The sequence below is a fragment of the Eumetopias jubatus genome, unplaced genomic scaffold, assembly GCF_037043125.1.
Source record: "Eumetopias jubatus isolate StellerSeaLion01/CBP00866 unplaced genomic scaffold, mEumJub1_p1.0 scaffold_10, whole genome shotgun sequence".
Taxonomy (NCBI): Eukaryota; Metazoa; Chordata; class Mammalia; order Carnivora; family Otariidae; genus Eumetopias; species Eumetopias jubatus.
In genome coordinates, this window is record NW_028274816.1 from 125,661,674 (window position 1) to 125,679,702 (window position 18,029).

At 37.9% G+C, this 18,029-nt stretch overlaps 1 protein-coding gene across 4 annotated transcripts in view; it reads right to left on the reverse strand.

Moving 5' to 3' along the window:
* SSH2 (slingshot protein phosphatase 2) overlaps window positions 1-18,029 on the reverse strand; it is a 241,915-nt gene that overhangs the window by 61,343 nt on the left and 162,543 nt on the right. The window lies entirely within an intron of this gene.

Here is an 18,029-nt window from a genome sequence, read left to right on the forward strand (position 1 = left end):
GAGTCGGGCACACAACCAAGCCACCGAGGTGCCCCTCTTAATTTTTTTTTTTTAAAGATTTACATATTTGAGAAAGAGAGAGCGAGAGAACGAGCGCATAAGCATGGTGGGGAGGGGCAGAGGGAGAGATAGAGAGAAACCCTAAGCAGATTCCATGCTGAGCGCAGAGCCTGACGTGGGGCTGGATCCCATGACCCTGAGATCATGACCCAAGCTGATACCAAGAGTCCGACGTTCAACTGACTGTGCCACCCATGGGTCTCTCATCTTAATTCTTTTTTAAAAAATTTTTAAAAAATATTTTATTTATTTATTTGACAGAGAGAAAGATAACGAGAGCAGGAACACAAGCAGGAGGAGTGGGAGAGGGAGAAGCAGGCTTCCCGCCGAATAGGGAGCCCGATGCGGGGCTCCATCCCAGGACCCTGGGATCATGACTCCAGCCGAAGGCAGATGCTTAACGACTAAGCCACCCAGGTGCCCCTCTCATCTTAATTCTTAAATGTAGTATTTCTAACTTGTGACAGACAGATTGATTGGTAGCCATTTTTGTGTGTTTTAAAATAACTGGGAGTATAGTTGAAATTTTATACATCAAATGACTGCTATTGAATGTTGCAGGTCAGATGTGGTTATTTTTAGTTTATTTGAAATGACTAACTAAAGGGGGGAGGGGGAAGTAAATATCTGAAATTTGGAAAACACTAAACTTTTTGGTAATAACTTTTAATTTTCATTTACATTTTCTTTAAGGATATAAAAGGTTGATCCTGTATGTAGTTAAATTGACCCATAACCATTGGTGATCATGGGGCAGGTAACTATAGCCTGCAGAAAAAGTTATGATCTAGGAATTTAAGATCCTGAAGTTTTTGTTTAATTGCATCAATTTCTGTATTTATGTGAATTTATAAACTACATTAAGTTTTGAATGAGATTAGTCTTGTTTAATATAAGTAAATGTGTCTGTAGACTGTGATCTCTCCAAACTAAAAAGATTAGTACTTGGAATTGTGTTCTTTATGGTTATAGTGTTGGTAAAGCACTAATACACAGAAAATAAAGGAATTACACAGTGCAAGAAAAAAAAAGTGGTGCCCTTAACAAATATTATTGTTATTGGGTCTATGATTATTAATAACAGTGTTTGATTAGTGTTCTAATCAGATGTAAATTATGTTACAACAGTTACTAATAACAGACCCAAAGTCTGCCTAAAAAATTTTGTTTAAAATACACACACACCATGCTGAAATGTTACCCCAAATTTTACTTTCACTGACTTGCATTCCCACATGCAGTGAAAAGAGGCCATAGGAAATGTGTTTAACCTATGGAGTTTGCCATATTAACATCATCCTTCAATGTAAATGACAGCTCAACAGAGGTGGAGATTTACTGTTCAGGATAGCGGTTAATATAATTACTAGTGAATATCCACAGAAAAGAGAAAATATATCTAAACTATTTCATACCAACAGACTAAGCCTTTTAAATGTTTAATGTTTAAATGTTATCCACAAACTGAAAAGGCTAGAATTTCTAAAACACTAATGGCAAAATTTAGAAACATATAATGGAATGGAGGGTTCCAAGTTTGCCTGTAAGTATGTTATGCAGAGTTAGCTAATGTATTGTAAATTACACTGCCTACTCAACATTTCCACTTGGAAATCCAATTGGCATCTCAAATTTACATTGCCAAAACAAAGCTCTTGAGTCCCTGCAAACCTGATCCCTAGTCTCATCCACCCAAATTGTTTGGTCCAAAATACTTGACAGTCGTCTTTGGTTTCTCTTTTTCCCTGCAACTTTATGTATCCTAATCCAACAGCAAAACCTGGCTTTATTTCCAAATGTATCTTGAATCTGCCCACTTAGCTCCATTACCACTTTGACAATGTCCATGGCACCATCATTTTTCAAAACTAACACCACTGTTAAAGGTTTTTTTTTTAGCTTTTTATTATAGAAAATTACAAATATAAACAGAAATAGAGGGGATAATATAATGAACTCCCATGTTCTCACACATTTCAGCTTTAATTCAAGTCCAACCTTTGTTTCTTCTACATCCTTACTCTCTTCACCTTGTCCCTGAAGTGAAACTAACCCCAGACATTCTATCAGCAAAAAGTCTCTTAACTGGTCTATCTGCAACCACTTCTGCACTGCTGCTATCCACTTACCAAAGAGCAACCGGAGGGACTGTATATATCTAAAATACACAGATACATCACGTGCTTCCCTTTGTACTTACAAAGAAAAGCTGAAGTCTTTAGCTTAGACTTCAAGGCCTAGTAACATCCAATAATACATCATTTCTCTGATTTTGTACTATCTCCCCTTTTGTTCACTTGCTATAGTTGCACTGATTTCTTTTGTTTCTTCGATATTTCAGGCCCCTTCTCAGGGCCTTTGTGCTTTTTCTTTTCTTCTATTTTAAAAAAATATTTTATTTATTTAAGGGAGAGAGCACGCACGTGCGAGCACAAGCGGGGAAGGGGCAGAGGGAGAGGGAGAAGCAGACTCCCCGCTGAGTAGGGGGCCTGATGTGGAGACTTGATCCCAGGACCCTGGGATCACGAACTGAGCTGAAGGTAGATGCTCAACCAACTGAGCCACCCAGGCGTCCCATGTTTTTTATTTTCTACTTGGGATACTTTTTCTCCTGGCCTGTCACTATTTAAGTCACAGCTCTAGTATCATCACCTCTTCCCCATCCCAATCATACTCTATCTTGTTATTCTGTTTTGTTTCCTTCAGGATATATATCATATACTAAAATTATGTTTATTTACTTGTATACTTGTATTTACTTGCATACTTTATTTACTTGTATACTTGACTGTGGTTATCTCCTTATGATAGCATATAAGCTCAACGAAGAGCAAGGATTTTATTTTGCTCAGTACATAATCCTTAACACTGAAAATAGTGCCAAGCACATATTAGGTGCTCAACGGCTATTTAAGGAATGGAAACAATTCATCCCAGGGTTCTTCCCACATGGTTGTATCTGTCCCGTTATTGTAGCAGGAATTGTAATTTAGGACAAGAAAAAAGAAATTCTGTAATTTCACATGTAAAAAATAATTGTTACAGAACTCAATATATGTGGCAGATTAATGGACTGTAAATACAAATGTTTGATGATAAATTAATTGTCAAATAAAATTAAATCACCTCTATAATAATGTTGTCAGTCGTTGACTCAATTTTATCCTTTAATTAAGTGGCATGAAGCTGATAAACTTTTGAGCTAACTTGCCAAATAGAGTGGAACATGTCTTCTGAAAACAAACATAAGAATCCACGGATGCCACTTTAAAAATCTGCATTCTGGCTGGGAGGGGCTGCCTTTATTTTGTTTTGTTTTCATCTTTAAATAAAGCATTGTGCTCTTGTGGTCTGTTGCACAAGTCTTGTCTCTTGTTACGTTAGTGGTATGCACATGTCACCCTGCTGTGGGTCACTCTGTTTCACTCACATTACGGGAACCTAAGACAAAATGTCTTGAGTGACAGGATGAGTGGGGTACACCACAGACAGGAAATGAAATTCACACTTCTGCCAACACAGCATCTGTCTGCTTTACCAAATGAAAATATTTTAAAAATACAGACTAATATTCTACCTATTACCAAAGTTACAGCTGTGGGCACTTTGGTTTCCGGTAAGCAAAGTGGTCTCAACATCTACAAAAGAAGTATATTTGTAGAGAGCTTAAAACAACCAAGCATGCTTTAGTCATTCCTTTTGTGAGACAGAGGTAGTTTCTCTTAGACAAACACTAGTTTAAGAATAAACTTCCTGGTTTGATACATTTATTGTTGCTCATGCTTTAAAGCAAAAAGTGTGTTCTTTAAAATGTATGTAGTGCTTTCACACGGGGAGGGTTAGGGCGGGACCATGGTTAATTGGTTAACCTTGGTTAATTCAAAGCTACCTGGAAAATTCCTGATGGTAAAGGAAAGACCAGGAGTCAAACTCACATATAGTATAAGAGAAAAGATGCTTTTCTATTTGAATCATTTACAGAAATCTCCATGAACTTTTCTGATAGAACAAAATGCACAGTGGATACAGCTGGGTCAGGAGACTGTCCTATTAGGTGCAGTACAGGCTTCCAGAGAGTCATGGCAGACACACTATGGATGGTACAGTCAATTGTCTTTATTCTGTGGTCCCAGATTAGGACTCTCCAGTTACCATAAAAGTGGCATATACTGTTGGTTACAGGGGATCAGGAATAAAAGTGTGGCTGATTACAAAAATCCCTTATCATCACTGAATAAAAGTCAAAGCTCTATAAACGCTGTAAAAAATGGGATAGCAGTATGGTGGTGTGGAAGTGAAAAAATAAAATTCACAACCAACAGGGTTAGGTGGTTCAAATTCAACTTGAAAATTAAATGCTTTATTTGTATATGAATAAAATTATATGTACATAAAATTCAATCACATGTACTTCAGTGTAAGGTAAAAGCTTAGTATATTTTGCTAGAACGGCAAGAGATTCATTTATGTAAGTACTGGTCTTTCTGAAAAAGCTTCCTGAAGATCCAATCAACACAGAGTTGGTCTCTACTTAAAAATATAGAGAGCAAGTGAAAACTTTTACACATTTTCTGAGTTGACCAATTCTGGACCAGAAACAGGACTTCGCCAGTAAATTTTATGGAGCCATCCATAGGTGATAACAGATGCCTGAATTAGACACAAACCCAAAAGCTTTCTCAGTCTAAAGATGGAGAGTATTTAGCTGCTTGATAAGAAAATGACACAGGATCATCTTGTTAAGAAAATGACACAGTGACAAATGAAGTTCTCCAGTCTTTATCAGAATACAACTGAAGATCATCTATTCCTCTCTTGCCATAAAACTGCTTGCTCAACAGAGAGACAATCATTCCTAGTTAGACATATGAATAGCTAATAACTAACTTGACTGGATGCTTAGAGTATGCTGGGCACTAAGCTGAGCACTTGACTTTATTTCATTTAATCTTCACAACAATCCTACGAAGTAGGTACTATTTTTTACCCCCAATTTACACGTTAAGAGACTGATGGACTCAAGAGATTCTACGTTATTTGCCCAAGATCACACAGCTGGTAATCCTCAGAGCAAGAATTCAAACCAAGATTTGACTTGAAAGTTCATGCTTTGAATCACTCTCTACTATGCTGTTCTAGTTTTATGATATAATTTAAGTAAAATGAAATACAATGTTTTCCCACAGAGCTTCCAACAGAATAGAATTTAAAAGTAGACTACGGGAGTGAAAGAAAAGGACTGAAATAAATCCAGATCTCACCTCTTCTCATGCCTTTTTTGTTTCCCTTATCAAGGGCACGAACAGAAAGACTATACTGAGGGGAATCAAGAACATCTGGCTGAGAGATGAATCCAGATGGGCTGGACAGTACAGAAAAGAACAGTAATTTCTGTTGGGAATGACAGTAGCATTTCAGTCTTGAAATGGAGGAAAGGTGACTCCGCTTTAAATAGATTTGGGGAAGCACTCTGTGCCAATCTCTCCTGATCAAAATCACTTCCTAAAGCATGAAATTTGTTAACTGGCAGTTTATTCTCAGGCAGAGTGTAGAGAAAAAGGTCAACTAAAAGAAGAAAATACTTAACTGTTCTGAGGTTGGAATAATTTTTTTTTTTTTTAAGATTTTATTTACTGAGAGAGAGAGCACGAGGGAACACAAGAGAGCACAAGCGGAGGGAGGGTCAGAGGGAGAGGGAGAAGCAGACTCCCCCGCTGAGCATGGAGCCCGATGTGGGGCTCGATCCCAAGACCCTGAGATCGTGACCTGAGCCGAAGGCAGACGCTTAACTGACTGAGCTACCCAGGCGCCCCGAGGTTGGAGTAATTTTTAAAGAATGTGGCCAGCGTGATCATCCATGACCAGCAGAAAGGCCAAGGAAACAAAAGAAAGCAACAGCACACCAGGCCAAATTGCGGAGTATCAGGTGGATACATAGTCTTCTGTTTTACATATAACATACACGAAGAGATGGATCATTTACTATGGGAAGTTGGGTTTCAGAAAGTGGATGTAATACTTTTATTTCAATATTGAAATGGAGGAAGTAGATTCTCATGTTTATAGTATTTGTAATGTTCGGTATTTCTGTCAAAGCCAAAATTTATAGGTAAATTAGGTTTTACCTATAAATTGTACAAAGTGATATGGCTACCATTTATGTAAAACTAAAATACACATAATCTGAACTGTTTGTTTTATCTTTGTTTTGAGGAATATTCATCTAGGGGAAAGTTTCAAATATATTCTACACTAACATTCTCCCTTTCTTGATACGTGTTCTCTGCTTATTTAGTTGTTTAATTTTCAGATTCAGGGCACTAGGGCAGCAGCTTCTGTCAGTTCCTTAGGTGGAGAGGAACTCATGTCCCTACTCAGCGTGACCATACCATATAGAAAGGAAATTTCATAATAAAAAGCTTCAAATATCAGACCAGAGGCCAAAAGACTACAGAGCTATCAATAACAATACTTACTGAAAAGTTTGGCTAACTCCAAAAAACAGGAAGGAAACATGGCTGCAAAAGTCAAAAGCATATTTCCAAGTAGTGAGAAAAAGTTTGATTCTGTAACCCTAAAGGAACTTAGGGACTAGACACTAGTCTAGACTATAATGGAAGAAAGTCTAAATCTAAATATCATACATACTCTTCTCTGTAATTAAACATTCCCCAATCCCATCCTCACCCCTACCATACATAGCCATATGCTCAAATGACAGTATTAGAACAGCAGTCAATACCTGGAACCCTCTCCCCCAAGGTATAAACTCCAGACACATGCCTGTGAATGCAGGCAGTAGGATTATTTCTCTCCTCATAGGCAAACAAGCAGAGGCTGGGGTACATAAGTAGACAAGTTATCGGCAAAGTAGCTAAGAACTTAGGACTCCAGTTCTTACTCATTAACTATAACCATCAAACCATTTTAGTTCCAGCTAATCTTCCACTTAAACTTTCCTGTACAATGTCCAGCACAACTGCCCTCAGATGCAGCTGTTTGTTTTCCCCCTTTCCTACTTTTCTACAATCTAAGAAGAAAAGCAAAGGTCTATTTGTTTAAGGCTGAGGGACAAACTCCTTCAGGACTATCCTGGTCTTTTCCCTATAAGCATAAACAGAAGAAGAAACAAACCCAGAACTTTCCTTTTGTTCATTTTGGATGCTCATTTACTTGGTGAGATCTTGTAATGATTCCATTTTGCCTCAAACATGTGCATCTTAGAAATGTTCAGATAGAAACATAATGTAGGAGCAATAATTTTACCACTGGCCATATAACTCAATCTTCCAATTTCCACAGACTGGGGTACATCTGAATGTACCCCATTTGACATTTGTTATTTTTGGCTGTCCAGCAATAGATGTCTCCTTCCTAATCTCCCTCTGGTCTCTATTTGGGGAATCCCCCCAAATGTGGTCTTGGTGGTCTCCAACTCTGGAACTGTAAAGGGGCCTTCCAAGAACCTGGCATGTGGTTTAGGCCTGGACAGTTGGAAATTCTCCCCAAATCTTAAGACAAGTTACCCAAAGGAGTGGAGTAGAGATGGTGGGGGACGGTCACATTCACCGTGGGGAGAAAGGCAAGGTATAAACCAGTCTGTTCCTACTCCCTGGGCTTCTCTGAATGCCCTTGGCTCCTGCCTGTTCTCTAAGCCTCCCATCCAGTAGGTGAGCTCTGACTTCCTTCTAACAAATATTCTGGTTAAGATAAGTTAAAATTCATTTCTGAGCTTGCAACAGAGAATCTGATATATCAACTGAAGTTCAAAGAATTTAATGACTTGTCACAAGTCACACAGCTAGTTAGTTCAAACTCATACTAAGCTCCATGTCATCTGACACCCAGGGCAGCACTTTAACCCGTTATCCAGAGTTAGATGTTCCCACAACAGGACATACTGTGGGCCTAATAATTTGAAGCAACCAGCGGTTAAAAACACATCTCTGGTCAGTTCATCTAAAGAGAACAAAGACAGGATTTTACTGCAAAGCCTATTTTTCACAGTATCCTGAAGACAAAGTTTAGGTTCCAGTGGGGAAAAGTTTAGACATATTCCAATGAGGCAAATACTTTCACGTTGTTTCTTAAAGTTGCTTCTTCCCTTTTTTCCTTTAATAAGTTTGTTGACTATGACTATGACTATTTTAAAAAAATATCAAAAACTAGATGCCAAAAACAAAAAGTTAGGAAGACCGTGGGGCTCAGGAAGGAGGGGAAAGAAAGCCTACATGAGAAAAGTGGATGCAAAAGAAAAAGAGGGAGGACTCAATAAATAAAATCAGAAATGAAAGAGAAGTAACCGACACCACAGAAATATAAAGGATTATAAGAGACTAGTGTGAAAAATTATGTGCCAACAAACTGGACAACCTAGAAGAAATGGATACCTAAATGCCTAGAAACATACAATCTTCCAAAATTGAATCGGAGAAATAGAAAATCTGAGCAAACCAATTACTAGCAACAAAATTGAACTGGCAATAATAAAACTCAAGTCCAGGACCAAGTGGCTTCACAGGTGAATTCTACCAAACAGTTAAAGAGTTAATACCTATTCTTCTCAAACTATTTCAAACCACAGAAGAGGAAGGAAAACTTCCAGATTTATTCTATGATGACAGCACCACCCAGATATCAAAACCAAAGACACTACCAAAAACGACAACTAAAGGCCAATATCCCTGATGAACGTGGATGCAAAAATCCTCAACAAAATACTGGCAAACCGAATACAGCAACATATTCAAAGGATCATTCATCATGATCAAGTGGGATTTTTTCTAGGATGGTTCAACATCTGTAAATCAATCAATATATCACATTAACAAAATGATGGATAAAAACCATATGATCATCTCAATAGATGCAGAAAAAAGCATATGACAAAATTCAACATCTGTTCATGATAAACAACTCTCAACAAAGTAGGTTTAGACGGAATATATCTCAATATAATAAAGGCCATATCGAGTGAGAATCTTGTTCTCAAGAAGGTCCTTCTCCAAGGAGAGGAGAAACTGCCTCAGCTCAAAGGAGCCCATTTCCTTTACAGGCTGAATTAACAAAGCTTCTCAGTCCTGTGGCCCTAAACTCTGGACTTAAATACTTCTCTTTCAAAAAGGTAAAGCTTAAAAGCTGTTTGGACCAAAAAGTAAATAACCTGAACAGTTCTTTCTCAGTATTTAAATTGCCAGATGTATTGGTTACCAAGACAAGACCAATATTACTTGAGACCAAATTTAAAATAGTTGGTGGGAATAAACAAAACAAGACAAAACAAAAGGATATTAACTCAGAAACTGTTCAGCATTTGAAAAATCACTTCATTTGCATGATTCAACAAATGCCTTTCCAGGTATTTAAAACACACCTGCAGAAGGAATGCAAGCTGGGCTTTTAAGCACTTGGCCAAAATGTCCAACCCAAATCTGTTTTCAGATTTCTCTTTCACCCTAATGCAAAGCTTCTTCTTTTTCTTTCTTTTTTTTTTTTTTGAGATTTTATTTTATTTTATTTTTTTGAGAAAGGAAGAGAGGGAGAGAAGGAGAGGGAGAGGGATTCCATTGTTCATATAGATGAACATCCAACAGTTGTGTCCCCAAATTTCTCATCCTCCTAATATTCAAAGGCTTTTACCTGGACTCCATTTAGATTTCTAATTCCCAGAGTCGCTTTGGAAGGCATCAGATCTTGGTGGACTTGATTTCAGAAACTAAACTCCCACTTTCTGACTATAATCCCCTCTCTTGTGACTCTCACGTGTTCACTGTGGCCACTTTATCCTAGATATAGATGACTTCTGATTAGTTATCTATTGTTGAATAACAAATTACTCTAAAATGCAGAAGCTTAAAACAATAAAGATCCTTCATTATCTCACAGTTTCTGTGGGTTAGGAATTCAGGAGCAGCTTAGCTGGGTGGTTCTGGCTCAGGGTCTCTTATCAGGATGCAGCAGGCCTCTGAAGCCCTGAATAGGACTGAAAGATCTGCTTCTCAAATGGCTCCATCAGATGGCTACTGATAGGAGACCTCAGTTCTTTGCTATGTAAACTTCTGTACTGTTCTACTTGAGTACTCTTATGACATGTCAGCTGTCTTTCCCCAGAGTAAGTGATCCAGAGAGAACAAGGCAGAAGTGCAATGTTTTATGATTTAACCTTGGAAGTCACACACCATAATTTCTTTCTTTTTTTAAAGATTATTTATTTTTAAAGATTTATTCTTTTTTTTTTTTTTTTTTTTTTTAGAGAGAGAGACAGAGAGTGAGTGTGCGTGCAAGCAGGGCGATGGGCAGAGGGAGAGGGAGAGAAATCCTCAAACTCCCGGCTGAGTGCAGAGCCCCACGCAAGGGCTCAATTTCATGACCCCAAGACATGACCTAAGCCGAAATCGAGAATCACATGCTCAGTTGACTGGCCCACCCAGGAGCCCCTACACACCCCCTACACACCATAATTTCTGCAACACGCTATTAGTTATACAGGACAACCATATTTAACGTAGGAGGGAGACTACATAGGGATGTAAATACTGCAAGTCGAGAATCAATGGGAACCATCATGGAAGCAGGTTGCTACAACTTCCACACTGGTTCTGCAGCTCAGATCACCAGAGCCTTAGACCTATACAATCAACTGTCTACTAGATAGCTTTTTGTTGATAATAATGACAACAGCTTTACCATTATTTCACAAACTTTATTTGTGAAAACTTGCAATCTGGTACAATGGCATATCCACCAAAATGTTCTCTCTGGGAGTTGTGTCACGGTGGTGGAAGTGGTTAGGAGCTGGTTCCGAGCATCATAAAATAAACTTAAAGAAGATGTTGTAATTATCATTTATTGAATGCGCACCCTGTGTCAGGCATGATTTTACATCACTATCTCACAACTCTATGAAAGGAAGTGATTCTTCCCATTTCATAGATGAAGAAACATAGATGAGAGTAACTTGCCTAAGTTTACCAATTACACAATCAGCAAGATAGAGCAGGGATAAACATTTAGACTTACTTCCAAGTTTTTTGTTTTTATTTTTTTAAAGTTCCATTCCATGGCTGCTTTAGCAGTTTGAGTTCTTTGCTTGTTCTGTACAATGCAGTCCCATTGCAGCCTACCCACCAGGGTAGCAACTGGGTTGAGAATTCTCAAACATCAGAAAACCAAGGGTTTATTTGTTTCTTTCTTTTTAAATTGAGTCAGTTCAGAGTTCAGTGCTACTTTATTGCAGTCTTACAAGTAATTCTCAAAACTCCCTGGCCACAAACATTTAATACAGTCTGTAGAGCACTAGTCTGTCAATTTTCCTTATCAAACCATTTCTCCTAGAGTTATCTACCTTAGTAGGCTAAGAAAATGAAATAATTTGCAACAGACACTCTTAAAAGTCCCTCAAAAAAATATTTTTTTAAGATTTTACCTTTAATTTTAAGTAATCTCTGCACCCAACGTGGGGCTCAAACTCACAACGCTGAGATCAAGAGTCTCATGCTCTTCCAACTGAGCCAGCCAGGTGCCCCCAAAATAATAATTCTTAAATATCAAACAAAGGGGAATAGAGAAAGGCATGGCAAAGTTTGAATGTCTTTTAAATCTATTGCCTGGTTTTCTTTACTATCACTGCACTGACTTTAGAGTCCTTGGGCAAATCCTTATTTTCATAACTATTTTAATGCGTATTACAGATCCCCTTGGCCATGTACTAACACACAATGAAATCCAGGAAGAACACTGTTGCCAGTGCTTAGGTTCTGACACTTAAAAAACAGTTAACTTTTGTAAAATAGTGATGATGATGATGGAGGAAAAGGAGAAGGAAGAGAAAACAAAAACAAATAGCAAAAGGCAAAGTTCAAAGGACAATTTAAGGAGTTGTCAAAGAAAAGGAAAAAGAGAAAGCAAGTAGCAGTCTGAGGCCTTAATTAGCTCACAGTTTTTAACCAGTCCAATGTTCCTTGCTTCCTACTTAATCATTACAGACTCACCATAGAATTGCACCACCAGTAGAGATGAAAAGTTTACCCCACTGGTTCCTCACAAATTTAATTTGTTGAGCTTTCTTGATGCCTGATCTAATGCTTAATAATTAATTTTTTAAATTTACTAAATGCACATTTTAGATCAATTTATGAAGAAGCGTGACCCAAAGCACTTTCTTCCCTATTTTCCAAATACTATTCATAAGAAATCAGAGAGTTAGAGACAAAGAGTTCACACAGTAGTATTTTGCAATACTCTAGAGTGCAATGTGAAGTAATGAGAATTCCAAACATTTTAGTTAGGATTTGGAAAAAAAGAAAAATATTCCAATCAAAATGATCCAAGTGTAAATTTCAATTTCATATGTTTTGGGGTGCCTGGCTGGCTCAGTCAGTGAAGCATGTGATTCTTGATCTTGGGGTTGTGAGTTTGAGCCCCATGTTGGGTGTAGAGATTACTTAAAAAAAAAAAAAAAGTCACATATTTGCTCCAGTGTAGCAACAGATATTGTAGTACAATCCCATACCTAGATTGCTTTTAGGTCCTGGTTGAACTAGGTCTTATAAACTCCCAAATGGCAACTCAAGACACAGGAAAACATAAGGAACAAAAGGAAATGACTTTAACTGCCAAAGGCAAAATTTTTGTACAATGACTGGAAGGAGAGCTGCAATCCTAATCCTACCATTTTCTCACACAGTAGCAGACAGCTAGTGAGGCTGGATGTGAGTTTTGTAGACTTGCTTAGTCATCGGAGGACCCTACACATCCCAGAGATTCATCCTTTAAGTATCTAAGCACAGGGGACCAGAGTTTCTAAAAGGAAGGTGGCTGAAGATATTCCATTGTAGCAAAACAAGAAGATATGCTCCATTTCATTCTTTTTTGTAAAACAATAAAGGAAGAATAATGAGAAACATGGATATGGCCTTATCATTAGAGAACAAAAGATGAGACAGCTTGATAAGGTAAACAACTAGTTACAAGTGAAGCACTGCTACCAATGAGACTAGTCAGGTGTTGGGAGAGTTGAGGCTTGCACTCAATAAGGGCAAAAGATACAGACACACTGTTTTTCTTTTGGCTGCATGAATTGGTTAAGTTTTATTTATATTTACTGTGAATACTGACATGTGGACTAATAAGTGTTTTCTATTTATGTTGCTTTTATTTTTCCCATTAATATTTTAATAGAATTTAATATTAATATGTAAAAATATTTTTTTATATTTCTATTTTCTATTTCTGTCATCTATTAGGGTAAAAAATAATACATTCTATTTCTATTTTTACATGCATATCTTAAAACCTTAGTAAGTATATTTAATGCAGCAAATCAAGAGTTTTACATTGTAGACATGTTTTTTTCCTAAATAAGGCTGTCCTGGAGTGGGCCCAGTAATGTGCCTTAAAAATCAATGTAATTTAAAATACCAGTTTTTAAGTGTAAAGGAAATTAAAAATCCTACACATACATGTATGTCTTACTTTTAAAAAATAAAGGTTAGGTCTCAGCCACACTCTAAAAACTAGAATACTTGGGTGTAGGAAAGGAAAATAAAAACTAGAACTCACTGACAAAATGCTGATAAAATCGCAATGCCCTTTTGGTAACTCAAGACCCAAAACCAAATTATGCTAGAGTCAGGAAAAAAAATAAGGAAGTAGCTGTATTTCAAATTACCTGAACTTCTGCTTAAGAAAAAGGCCATAACCATGCAAAAAAGCCATGCATGTGAAGAATGGGAAGGTAGTAAGGCAGGAGTGGAAATGACTATTAGCAAAGGAAGGTGACACTGTGGGTGATAGTTTTCTTTTTTTTGCAAATTTCTCTTTAATGATGTTGTTATATACTGTGTTTTCAATTTTTAAAAAGGACCCTGCCCCCACCCCCAAAAAAGAGCAGTACAGGAAAACGCACCGTGGGAACGGAGTCAAGCACACAGATGTTCTGCGTAAGCTGCTTTTCAGAGACATCTGCCTTTGTGCAAGACTTGAAAAAGTAAAGCTGTTGTCAACAAGTTCTCCAAAGTGAGGAGGGGTGGGGCCTGAGAGAAAGTGAGCTGTGAAGAAACCAACAATTAGAACCCTAAGGGCTGAGAAACCCATAGTTTCTTAGACGAAGTTCCTCATTTATGAGCCACCTCTCTGCCCAAATGCTTTGCCGTCAGCAACGTCTGCTACTCAAACAAGGAGGATTCAAGCTGCCCATGTGTCTCCAGTGATTGAGGCTCTCTGTCAGCAGTGCCACTCAGCTCTTTGCAGGGGCTGCCTATCTCTGTGCTAAGAGAGATAGGGCACAATCTCCCATGGAAAAATCTGAGTGGGAAGCAAGATGCCTTACTCCTCCCTTCTTGTTCCAACTCCAAATAAAAATGCTTATTATGTACAAAAGAATTCATGTAAAAGCAAAGATAATAAATACACTTATCTGTTCTATTGTCTTGCTTTTATTTATTAAACTTTATTCTGTTTAGCAAGATGAATACTCCTAGGTCTATATTGTTCGCTTTCCCGTGTAAGGCAATGGAGGGTGAGTGCCTTCGCCCTGCTTTACATAGTGCCCAGTCTAATGCCACGGACAGAGTGTTTAGTAAATGTGATCTGCAAATGACAACAGGGACGGTGCTGAAGACTCAAGCGCACTTTGGAGGACTATACAGCGTGAAAGTCACTGTGTAAAACCTCTTTTCTGGTGCTCACGTAGCAAATGCCTAAGCCCACATGTCTGCAACACAGACTACAGGAAAAGGCTGCCTACTTGTTTGCAGCCTTCAATCATGCCTGATGCGAGTGGGGAACTTCTACTCACCAAAGAACTTTTAACTTGCTTGCAAAGTTCTCACAAAGTGCTATTTAGCGTTCAGTTTTGAACTTCCCTTTCCTGAGAAGTTGGGTGTGTTATGTGGGTTACTGTCCTACATTTGCCTTCTGGGGAAGTTAACTGCAAAAGACTCTAGACACCCCTTATTCAGGCACAGGAGCCTCTTCTAGGTCCTATAAAAGCTCCACTTACTGCTAACATGACAATGGAGCTGATAATTTCTAGGTTTATATAAATTTGTTAGGATAAAGCTACCTAAACTGCTAATATAACCTCACTATATTGTGCAAAGTAGAGGAAGGGCCACAATAAAGATGGGGAGAGGTAAGCAGGGCACAGAAATGAAAGGTCTTACACAACTTGCCAAAGAATTTGGACTTTATTCTGAAGATTAACAGAGATCCAAAGTTTGCATTTCCAGAAAGATTTCTCCAACTACAGCAAGGAGAATGGATTGGAAAGCGTTAAAATAGAAACAGGGAGCTAGATGTTACTTTCGTATTCCAGGTGAGAAAGAAGGGTGGTTTGATTGGAGCAAATGGGAATGAAGAGACGATGGATGATATCCATCTTGGGGATAGCTGTCTAGCTTACTTTCTGGTACAGATGGAAAATTTGTTCCATAAAGAAATTCAAATTGTCAGAAAAACCTGAGAGAGAAAAGCTTTGATATGAGCAAATTCCTTGCACTCAAAGAATGTCTTTTTCTTTGTACCTCCTGGCTCTTCAGACAGATCATTTTTTCCCTTTAACAAATTCCAATGCTTTAAGACTCTCACCCAGGAGGGTCAAAGAAAGAAGTGTATTTACATGGCTATTAGCTTTCATACCACCTGCTCTGTCCAAACTTTTCTCAAACTAGGTTTCTTTCTCTTAAGTTATACTTTGTTAACCCTCAGATTTTGAGATAAAATCTGCCTTACCCTATCTATCTGCCAGCTGACAGCCAATCATCCTGGACAAGTCCAAGAACCTTACAAGCAATTCTTCCTCATGTCACTTTGTTATCACACATGTCTGTATCATTTCCTGCCAGGCACCAAACTTCCAGCATCAAGGAAGAACAGCTGAGGAGAATGTTTTTACACAAAGGACTTCCCTCCTTCCTTCTCCCCCATTCAACGGATATGACAATATGCTGATGATACAGTGAGGGCTTAAGTTAAATTAAAGACAATGAAGCTAAGTTCTGGAACCAGCATTTCAAACCATTCATAAAAGACAGCAAACTTAGTTACTCAGTTGTCTGAACATAGTAACAAGCAAAAGATTATCAGAAACCTGAAGCTAGCTTCCATCAAAGGAAGGCAAGTGAATTTTATAAAATCATTTGTTTTACATCAGAATAGGACATTAGTGAAGAACTGCTAAGCGAGTAGTGCTAAATCTCCTTGGTTCTCAGCTAAATACCTATTATTAAGAATTAAAAGACAGTTCTCATAGATAATTTCCACACCTCTAAAATCAGTGCTTGTGTAAAACACAGCTGTTGGAAAATTTTAAAAGAATTTTTATTACAGATGAACCACATACAGGCTATCCAGAAGAAAGGACTGGGTAAGTCTGGGGAATAAGACTTGATTCAATATGTATCTAAATCACAGTGCAGTTGCCATGTTGTAATAGGCAACTATTTTTGCTTCTTACTTCTCCTCTACAAATGAGATCATAACAGTAAACAAGATGTTTGAGTGAAACAGGATGGGAAATATGATAAGATAGCTATATCAAACCTTTCCACAAATAGACTTCCAGTTCTCAGATCGCATTTTCACTGACTTGGGGGAAGCAGTAAGCAGTAGGTGCACACTTGGCGAGGACTCAACTGTCCAGTCTCACTTTACCTATGGCTGAATGCCTTTGAGTCCGTTTTAGCACTTTAGGCAGATTCTCTGTTTACAAAAGAAGTTAGTATCTCACCTCTTGCAGGGAAACATGCAAAGGTAGAGAGAAAAGCATGGGACTGAAAGGTGGCCTGGAATTCTTTTCTGTCACTAATGAATCATATTAATCTGAGGTGAGACAAGGGGCTCTCAATTTCCTGATATAACATTATAAACTGCCCAAGTTTATGATTTTTAAGAGATTTTCACTACGAACCTTAAAAGCACTCCATTGGTTCAAGAAGAAATCATCACTATGTTTCAAGAGTTATTAAACAAAAAAATACAACTAGATTTTTTATAGCAGAAGAGATAACTCTCAAAGAATGCTCTAAAAAGTTATGTCACAATGGGACGGACTATTCTGCAAATGTGACTTAAATCCTATTGGTTCCTGTTCAGTAACCAGTTAATTTGTTTACTGAATTCAAGCTTCCACTGGAAAATCTTTCTGCAAGTGGAATCCTATCCCTCCCCAACCCCGGTGTTGGCTAATTAAGAGGGGAAAAAAAAAAAAAAAAGGATAGGAAGACTGCCTGGGTTGTTTTATACTCTTAAAGGAGGGTAATGGATGGCTGCTTGAGCTAAAGGGTGGTATACTGCACTGGCCATATTACTGATTCATTTAGTCCTCTAGAAAATCATTGTACTTCTCTTTATCTAAATTTCTTCATCTGTAAAGCAGGATTAGATATATCTACCCTGTCTCACATGCTTGGGAATAAAATATCCTTTCTTCTTAGTAGACAAAAGTTTCTGTAGGCTTTCTAGAAAGTAGCAAGTACTGGGACTATATAAATGCAAGTTATTATTCTAAAGTACATAAACCTTAGGCTTTACCTTTTACATCCTGAATAAATGTTAACTTTAAGCAAGGGCAAAAATGAACTATTGGGATTTCATCAAGATCAAAAGCTTTTGCACAGCAAAAGAAACAGTCCACAAAACCAAAAGACAACCGACAGAACGGGAGACGATATTTGCAAATGACATTATCAGATAAAGGGCTGGTATCCAAAATCTATAAAGAACTTATCAAACTCAACACTCAAAGAACAGATGATCCAATCAAGAAATGGGCAGAAGACATGAACACACATTTTTCCATAGGTCAATTAAAGAAAAAGAAATCACTCTTTAGGCATGTTTTCATATGGCATGAACTTCTGGCTTCTTTCTGAAGTGACTAACGTTAGCTTTTAAAACGATTGGTTTAGTGCAGACAACTTTTTACTTAAGGAAGCTGAGCAGCTGGAAAGAGCACCTCAGCCTGTGAG